Source organism: Coenobita brevimanus, chromosome 112 (assembly GCF_032717465.1).
Source record: "Coenobita brevimanus isolate Jiangsu-jjx chromosome 112, ASM3271746v2, whole genome shotgun sequence".
Lineage (NCBI taxonomy): Eukaryota > Metazoa > Arthropoda > Malacostraca > Decapoda > Coenobitidae > Coenobita > Coenobita brevimanus.
In genome coordinates this window covers 5,033,378-5,043,477 of record NC_137065.1, presented here as the reverse complement: position 1 = coordinate 5,043,477, position 10,100 = coordinate 5,033,378, and positions in this window count along the sequence as shown.

Sequence of the window (10,100 nt, the reverse complement as noted above, 5' to 3'; positions counted from 1 at the left end):
TCTCCAGTCTTCTCTCTTCACCCCTCCTCTTTTCTCTTCTTCCCCTCTTCTTTCCCCTCTCTTCCTCATTTATCACCGCAATCTTATTCCTTCATCCCTATCTTGTCACCCCAAACCTCCCTCTTTTCTATTCCCCTCGCCTCTCATACTAAAACTTCGCCTTTTTTTACTCCTCCACCCCTTTCCCCGCCTCACCCTCTAACCTTCTCTCCTTCATTCCCCGCCTCTCTCTCTCTCTCTCTCTCTCTCTCTCTCTCTCTCCTAGCATACTCTTCTTTACCCCTCCCATCCAACTTTCACATCTTTCTCCTCCCCACTAACTTCCTCCTCTTTACTCCTCACCCCTTACTTCCTCTTGTTTACCCCCTATACAGTAACTTCCGCCTCTTTATCCTTCATTCGCAACTTCCTTCATTTTGCCTTCCAATCCTAACTTCCCCCTCTATACCACTCACTTCTTTTCCTCCCTTTCTTTCACTATTAAGCTCCTTTTCCTTATTCACATCTTTTTCTCTCTGATCACCACCCTCATTTCCATTACCTCCCACCTTTCCCGCAAGCTACACACACACACACACACACACACACACACACACACACACACACACACCAGTATTAGCCTCCCTCTCCCCTCCCTTTCTCTCCCTTCTCTCCGTTTTCTTGCCAACTCAGCACTCTCTCCTCCCACCAATTTCCCCTCCATACAAATGGGGGAGAGGAGGGAGGGGATGAGAGGGAAGGGGAAGGGAAGGGAAAAAGAATGAGGGGAAGGGGTGAGAGGGAAGGGGAAGGGAGGAGAAAAAGAATGAGAGGAGGGGATGATAGGGGAGGGGAAGAGAGGTAAGGGGAAGGTAGGGAAAGATGGGTGATGGGAGGGGATGAAAGATAAGGGGAGAGTAGGGTAAGGTGGGTGAGGGGAGAGGATGACAGGTAAGGGAAAGTAAGATGATGATAGATGAGGGGAGGGGATGTGAAGGGAGGGGAATAGAGGAAAGGAGAGAAGAGGGGACGAGCGGTAATGAGACACTGCGTAAAGGAAAAGGAGGAGAGAGGAAAGGGTGTGGGAAAAGGAGTGATGGGGAAAAGATAAAGAGGAGGAGGAGGGGGGGGAGGAGATAGGAGGAGGGGCTAGAGCAAGGGAAGATATATGAGGATACCGGGAGGGAGGGAAGTGGGGGGCAGGGATGGGAAGAAAAAGGGGTGAGGGGAGGGGAAGGCTAAAATCATATAACAGAGAGAGCGAGAGAGAATCATTCCTTTAGCTTGTGCATCTGGGTGCATGTGGGTCTGCGACGCTGTAGGGAAAATCAAGGCGAGTTCAACGTGGAAATTCAACGAGAGGGAAGCTCAACAGGAAGGAAGTTCAACGAGAGGGAAGCTCAACAGGAAGGAAGTTCAACGAGAGGGAAGCTCAACAGGAAGGAAGTTCAACGAGAGGGAAGCTCAACAGGAAGGAAGTTCAACGAGAGGGAAGCTCAACAGGAAGGAAGTTCAACGAGAGGGCAGTTCAACGTGTGAAAGGGAAGTATGAAGTTCACCAGGAGAATAACAGCAGAAGTTGAACAAGAGAAGTTAGATACATTTAGATACAGCCTTCACTGACCCATTCATTTCCATAAGAAAATCGTCAGCAGAGTAAAACTGTTTACTTACAGCAGGAATAACCCACCACTAAAGACGTCATCGTAGTGAGGGGAGGAGGTGGCCAAGTCAGTAGAAAGGTGATCAGCCGTTTTAATAAATGCTACCGGTAATTCGATTCCCGGCTGTCATAGCGAACAGTTTAAGGTTTTGAATTTCGTTAAAACAGACTTTACTGATCTACCATAAGGCCCACTGACATGCCATAAAAACATCCCCGCGAATACCGGTACAGCAGTCCTGTATGGAACAGCCCCTTGCTGTTATGTAGTATGGACCATGAGTGTTAGCACAGAAATAATGTGGAGGTGTGCGGTATGTAGGAGTGCTGGGCCTCAGGGAAAGGGCTGCTAAGCCTATGCCCAGCGTCGGACGCATATATATATATATATATATATATATATATATATATATATATATATATATATATATATATATATATGTGTGTGTGTGTGTGTGTGTGTGTGTGTGTGTGTGCGCGTGTGTGTGTGTGTGTGTGTGTGTGTGTGTGTGTGTGTACGCTATACAGTTTATTCATTTTTTACTTGGAAAATGTAAACCACACGCTAAAACTGGATACGTAGCTGTATTTTTCTAGTTTATTCTTGCTATTGCAGAAGATTCCGTGTAGTTATGTGGATTTTTTTTTTAAATGAAATCATTAACGAATCCTGCATGTAACCCCTCCAGTTTGGAAGTCTCTCCAAAGCTGAATGATGTCGTCTGGGTAAGCACAAGAATAATATACAATAAATACGTCATCAGAGTGATTGCTTTCTGCGGTCACAGATTTAGAATTTCATAACACATGAATAGTATCTATTTCTTCCAGTCCAGTAACTAATTTCACCTACATCGTGGAGTTAATGACTTATTCTAGATGGTGATGTTAAATCTTCCCATCTCAAAACGAATTAATCCATCTTAGAGGAGACTTCCTGTAGTAAAGGAGTCGGAGAAACCTATTATACCTGATCCTTCCGAGTTGGAAAAGTCTGTCATGAGTTGAACAAAATCGTCTGGAGGGAGCGCGAATGAAACAGAGAATACATTAACTTAATAAAAAATAAATAAATATACAGGTAATTGAAGTGTAAGGAACAGGTGTATCATTACCCTTCCCTGAACCATGTCAGCTGATCAACGACAAACGGCGTCACAGGCAACCCGCTTATAATATGACGTGCAAATTCACCACACCTGTGAGGATGGGATGTGGTTAGGCAACAATCCAAATTACTCAGAGGTAGAGAGATAGAACTTGTTAATTTTTCTCGTCGTTTATTTTAAGGATGATGTAAACAAAACATCTTATATTTCCCATCCTGCATGTTAAGGGTGATGTAAAATTCTGACAGTACTTCTCTTTTCCATCGTTTATTGTAATGATGATCTAAAGGATGAACTAAAATTCTGATAAAATTCCTAATATTTTCCATGCTGATGTAAAATTCTCATAAATCTTTCTAAGTTTTCCATCGTGGATTTTGAGGATCATGTAAAATTCTTAGGGCCTGCCTTCCCCTTAGTATCTCTGTTTTAATAATAATTGTCAATCCGCTCACAACGATGTCTTTGGCCCGTATTCTTATCGGGTAAGGACGCTCCCTAACACCTATTCCTTAGCGATTTATTTTTGGATATGGCTGGTTAAAAACCTTTTGTTCGTAATTTATGCATTTAGCGGCATTGGAAGGATTTATGTAACACAAAAAGAGGAGAGTATTGTGTAATAAACAGATTAAATCGCTTGGGAAAAGGTGTTAGGCAGCCTCATTACCGACGTGAGTATGGGCCTTTATGCTGTATTACACTCTGTGAAAAATTGCCTTGTTTACCTCTCTAATAATTCATTTATTTTAACTTTGCCCAAATATTCGTCCTTTTGTAGCTTATATCAAGTAGCTCAGAGACCAAAAAAAAATCTATGTCTCTATTTCCTTTTTGTTGCGCTTTTTCGTGACTAAAATTAGTCTAGTATCACTCTATTGTTATAACACGACAATCAAGATGGAGGGATGAAAATTTTAGGCCCAGGTAAAGTGAACAGAGTATAGTGGAGGTGTCACTGGAGAGTGTTTCTTCTTCTCCTTCTTCTTCTTCTCCTTCTTCTTCTTCTTCTCCTTCTTCTTCTTCTTCTTCTTCTTCTCCTCTTCCTCCTCCTCCTCCTCCTCCTCCTCCTCCTCCTCCTCCTTTTCCTCCTTAAATACTGGGAAAGTCCCATGCGAATGGAAACTGGCAAATGTGCCACCAATTTTTAGGAAAGGAAATAAGTCGCACCCAGGAAATTACAGACCAATCAGCTTAACATCAGTAGAGTGCAACAATCATAAGAGATCTAATAATTAATTATCTAGAAGAAAATAACATAGGCTAATCAAAGACTCACAGCATGGATTCAGACATTGTCATTCGTGGTTAACTAACTTACTGGACTTCTTCCATGATGCTTACAAATCATATGACGACTCAAGAGCAGTAGATATAATTTACCTCTACTTTCGGAAAGCATTTGACACTGTCCTTCATAAGCGTCTCATGAGCAAAATAGAAGTCCACAGAAATATGCGGAAATGGTTACAAGACTGGCTTTCAGACCGAAAACAGCGAGTTGTGATAAACGGAATGGAACCCAAATGGCGTAATGTGATTAGCAGCGTTCCCCAGGGCTCAGTACTTAGACCAGTGCTTCTTATTATCTACATAAACGACATAGATGAAGGTCTACATTGTAAAATATCTAAATTTGCAGACCATACTAAAATAACCAGTAAAGTAACTTCAAAGTTACAGTGGGAGCAGTTACAAAATGACCTTAATACTTTGGCAAATGAAATTTAGCATAGAAAAATGCGAAATACTTCATATTGGAAATAACAACGTCGATGCTAATTACCAAATGAACAATGTCCAGTTATCAAGTACAGACAATGAAAAGAATCTTGGTGTGGCAATATCAAATGACCTAAAATTGTCTAAGCAGTGCACTGAGGCAGATCAGATTGCAAACAAGTTGGTGAGTTTTATTGGAAAAACTTTCGAGTTTAAATCGGAAAAAGTCACACTTGCCTTGTACAACTCACTAGTGTGCCCTCATCTCGAGTGTTGTGTGCAGTTCTGGCCTCCATAGCACAAAAAGAACATAGAAAAATTAGAGAAAATACAGCAAGAATCACAAAAATGATACCATGACTGCGAAACAAACCATATGAGGAACACCTTGAAGAATTTTAAATTATTTAACCTAACAAAACGCAGGTTAAGAGGTGGCCTTACTGAAGTGTTCAAAATCATGAAGGGATATGACAACTTAGACATGAATAAATACTATGAAATAGACTGGTCAAGTCAAACTAGGAGTAATGGCTGCAAAATTATGGGAAAGAGTTTCCAGTCCCATGAAGCAAAATATTTCTTCTTCAACAGAGTAGTAAATATCTGGAACAGATTATTCTCAGATACCGTGAACAGTATCTCAATTAAGAAATTTAAAAACAAAGTAGACAAGTATTTGCACGAGAATCTTCAGCTGACTCTGTTTCTGTCAGAACAGCTTACTCTTACAAAACTACGTGTAAATTCATTCCCCTTCTGTCTACAAGACACCCCATAAACTTAATGTACCCGTACAGAGCGTTGCATCATGTCATTATGTATTTATCAAATTATTAAATGAAAATAAAGTAATATAAGCACAGACTACGGTCTACATAGAGAGCCTAGAGTTAACGGTCACTACCCTTACCTTCAGTCTATGATGGGCTGTGGATCACTAAGGGACCCTGTTAGGTAAGTGACCGCCATCTGGATTTTTTTTTAATGTACCAGGGGTCATTGATTCATGAGGTAATTTGTGTGCTTGTCCAGCGTGAGAAAGTTCCTTGTCTCAGTGTGAACGAGCTGGGGCCTGATTGACAGCTGCCTGCTTTAAAAGCGCCAGGCAAGGCTGCCGCACCACCCCTGAACATCCATACTGTGCACTGTGAAACTTCCACGCTGTGTCTACAGACGCCCTGTTAACTCAACGTACATGTACATAATGTCATGCCATAGTTGTTTGTTTCTTTGATTATTCATTTTGCTTTATTACTTTCTCTGTCACGCTATTCAAAATGGTAGCTTATAGACAAAGTATTATAGAATGTAATCTTTCCTTTTCAGTCTTTCTTATGTCATTTCCATGTCAGTTTTTCCGCGCTTGGTGGTCCTTCTCACTTTTTTCCTGCAGGATTTGGATGAGGGGGGAGCTTTCTTGTTTTACTATCCTTATCCTTCAGCATGTAGAATTAGCTCTCGTAGTCATAGTCTGTTCCGTAAGAAGCAGCCTTGAAAGGACCATAAGGTCTGTTGCTGTTTGCTTTCCTTTGTATTCCTTTTCCTCCTCCCCCTCCTCCTCCTCCTCATATATATACTGGACAAAATAAGTTAGGGATCATGGGCATTTTGGTTTGCTAAGGTTGTGGGGAATAATGTGTAGTGAAATACCACATATGTATGGACTGAACACACATTTTGTGACTTGACTCCGGTTCACTGTATGCTTCACCACGATTTGCACGTGCTCATGAGCCGCACTATACAAATGTGGTAAACTCCGGGTAGTAGTGTGACGCAGTCAGTCAGTCGGCAGACATCACCACGTTATTGTGAAGGTGAACAGCGATTGAATGTGACTTTAGTAAAGGCATGCCACCACAAAGACGTCATTTACAGGCAAATGAGCGCAATCAAGCAGTCGGAATGCTTCAGGCTGGACAAACCCAGCGTGATGTTGCTTTCCATTTCGGTGTGTCCCAGAGTGTCATCTCTAGACTCTGGACACGATTTCAGGGGACTGGTACAGTCAATGAGAGGCCTAGGAGTGGCAGACCCCGTGCCACAACGCAACGCCAAGACCGGTACATCGTAACGTTGGCCCGGAGACAGCGGTTTCAACCTGCTCCAAGATTGACTACTCAGTTTAATGTTGCCACAGGCCTGCACATTACGCCCCAGACTTTGAGAAACAGACTGCATGCTGCTAATCTCAGGGCTTACAGGCCAGTACTGCGTCCCAGACTTCTCCCACATCATCGACAACGACGCTTGGAATTCGCACGTCAACATGTGAATTGGGATAGACGACGTTGGGAGCCGGTACTGTTCACAGATGAGTCCCGATTCTGCCTGGACTTCCACGATGGTCGTAGGCGTGTGTGGAGAGAGGCCAGACAGAGATACAGCCAGGCACTGGTGGCTGAACACAATCGGTTTGGGGGCGGCTCTGTGATGATTTGGGGTGGGATCTCTCTGAGAGGTCGCACTGACATGGTAGCCATCAGGAACGGCACACTGACTGCTCTCCGGTACAGGGATGAAATTCTTCACCCAGTCGTCAGGTTGTTTGCAGGTGCAATAGGACCTGATTTCATTCTCATGGACGATAACGCCCGTCCCCATCGTGCTCGTGTGGTTCAGGAGTACCTGCAGAGGGAAGGTATCGAGCGTATGGAGTGGCCTGCTGTCTCACCGGACCTGAATCCCATCGAGCATGTGTGGGATCATCTTCAGCATCAACTTTCCCAGCGTCCAAACCAACCACAGACCCATGATGACCTTGAGAACGCGCTGAGAGAGGAATGGAACAATCTCCCTCAACAGAACACTGTGAATCTCATCATGAGTATGCAACGCTGATGCCAGGCTGTTCTGAGAGCAAACGGAGGTCACACCGAGTATTGATGAGCCTCTGGGTCAGTTTTGGACATGTTCTGTGAAGGTCAAGTTGTCTTTCATGCCAGAGATCTTCACGTCATTCAGTGACATGTTTCTTTGTGCACTATGACCAACAAATCAATAAATGAATTCGGAAGTTCTGATTAACTATTGATGAAAAATGATGTCAGCGTTTGCGTTTCATATATTCTGCCATGTACGTACAAAGGTTTAGTTTGAATCACTGACATAGTCCATGATCCCTAACTTATTTTGTCCAATATATATATATATATATATATATATATATATATATATATATATATATATATATATATATATATATATATATTCATTTCATTTCAGATGCTCTCGAATTCTCTTTGATGGTATATCCCAACCTAAATCAAATTGTCAAGAGATTATGAAAAAAAAAAAAGAAATGGAAAGCACTTAGAGAGTGCATACCTCCGCAACGCCATTGCAGAATCCGAATCCGGATCCGAACCAAAATTTAATGAAATATTTCTTGTCCCATGGCCCACTCTTCCACAAAATTTCACTGAAATTCATTGAGAACTTGTGGAAATATCATGTGGACAAAACAAACAAAAAATTGCTGGATCTGGATGATGATCCGGTTTACCACTAAAATCTAACGGATTGTTCCTTGGGCCATACCCTACCCCTCCAAAAAATTTAAGCAATATCCGTTCATAACGTTTTGAGTAATCCTGCTAAGAGGCAAATGAAACTCTCATAGGCAGAGCAACTGTCGGATGGATCCCCCCTCTTCCCCCCCTCATCCCCCCTCTTCCCCCCCTCATCCCCCCTCTTCCTCCCCTCTAATTCTCCCCCTTCTTCCCCTCTCGTCTGCTTAGTTTTCACCTGCGTGTGGACAGTAGAGCGCTTGCCAGATGGATCTGATTGTGTCTGTCTAGTTTTCGCCGGCATTTAGGTAGCCATTTGGTGAAATTTTTCACACTTCATTGTAAAGCACAGGATTGGGCTCAGGAAGCTAAAAATTGCAATGCCAAGTGTGCCAGACGTTCCTCTTCAATTTGGTAAAAAAAAAAAAAAAAAAAAACCATTCTCGATATATGAGAAAATGGTGCCTGGGCCAGCCACTGGGTCTCAACAATTTCCATGCCCATGGCCATTGAAGGATTTAAATCTCCCATCCAACCCAGGGCCTTTGACTGATTTTCGTGAAAAACAGTAAGCTTCCAGGGTTTATGGATATCTACCTTCCGAATGTTTTTCAGAAAGATTAGCGAAAAACTGTTACCTGTAGAGAGCAGACAACCAAACAGCCAGACACACAGACAAACATACGGAACTGACCAACATGCATGCTGAAACTTTTGATTCCGGCAAGCAATGAGACTGCCTTACACAGAGCGCTTGCTGGATGGATCCAATTGTGTCTGCTTGGTTTTCACTTGTGTAGGCAGTCATGTGTCTGCCTAGTTTTCACCGTCATGTAGATAATCATTTGGCGAAATTTTTCGCACTTCATTGCAAAGCACAGGATGGATTCAAGAAGCTAAAAAGTGCATTGCCAGGTGCACCAGACATATCTCTTCAATTTGGTAAGAAAACAAAAAATCGATTTTCGAAATCGGAAAAAAATGGTGCCTGGCCGGCCACTGGGTCCCAGCGATGTCCGGACCCAGGGCCACTGAGGGGTTTCAACCCCCGACCCAGCCCAGGGCCTTTGACTGCTTTTGATGAAAAACAATAGGCTTTCAGGATTTATGGATATCTGCCTTCTGCATTTTTTTCTGATCGATTGGTGCAAAATTATGACCTGTAGAGTACAGACAGACAAACATACAGAACTGACTTACATGCTTGCCAAATCTTTCAATTTAGGAAGCAACAAACCAACGCCGGCAAAAACATAACCTCCTTGGTGGAGGTATGTATAAAGCTTGTTATTATTCTAAAGAGGACAAAGGGGGACATGATACATAGAATGGGCATTCATTGTGCAGAGAAGGATATTTATGTACAGTATGTGGTACTTTGGCTGCAAGATGTTTTCGTGTGGCTGGTGGAGGTTTTCTTGTGTTTTTCATTCATGTTGCTGTTTGCCATTGTCGTACGTTTTGCATAAAGATTTCTGTATGGATCGGAGGGGGGGGGGATGTTGTTGTTGCTGTTATTATTGTTGGTGTTGTGTTTGTGTATTTTTTTAAAGCCTACTTACTACTTACTAGTGCTGTTTCATGGTGTGCATGGGGATGAAGGATCATATTGTTGTGCATGAGCCTTTTTGTGATGCAGTTCCTTTTGCTATGCCTCTTGCTTCATAGTATGTGTGTGTGTGTGTGTGTGTGTGTGTGTGTGTGTGTGTGTGTGTGTGTGTGTGTGTGTGTGTGTGTGTGTGTGTGTGTGTGTATGCATCCCCCAAGGGAACCACCTCGTCGTGGTGGGGGGCTTGTGTACTCCGTAAATCTGGTGGCCCTTCCCAGCGGAGGGAGATCCCCTCTGGGCTCAGCAAGAGGACAAGGCTATCCATTCTGGTGGAACCATCAGTGAGGAGTCAACTAAGTGTTCACAAGCTCACTGCCCGTGGATGAGTAAAGGCCACAGGGGTAAAACCCCAACGAAAAATTCGTGAGTGGAGTCCCACGGAAAGTGGTCGACATACAGAGCTCCCAGCAGTCTCATGCAACCTAATCAGTAGGAGGTCGTCGTGAATCTTCATGCTACTATCACAGGGCTGAGAAGAGCAAAGGCATGTGGTGGTAAGGACTGAG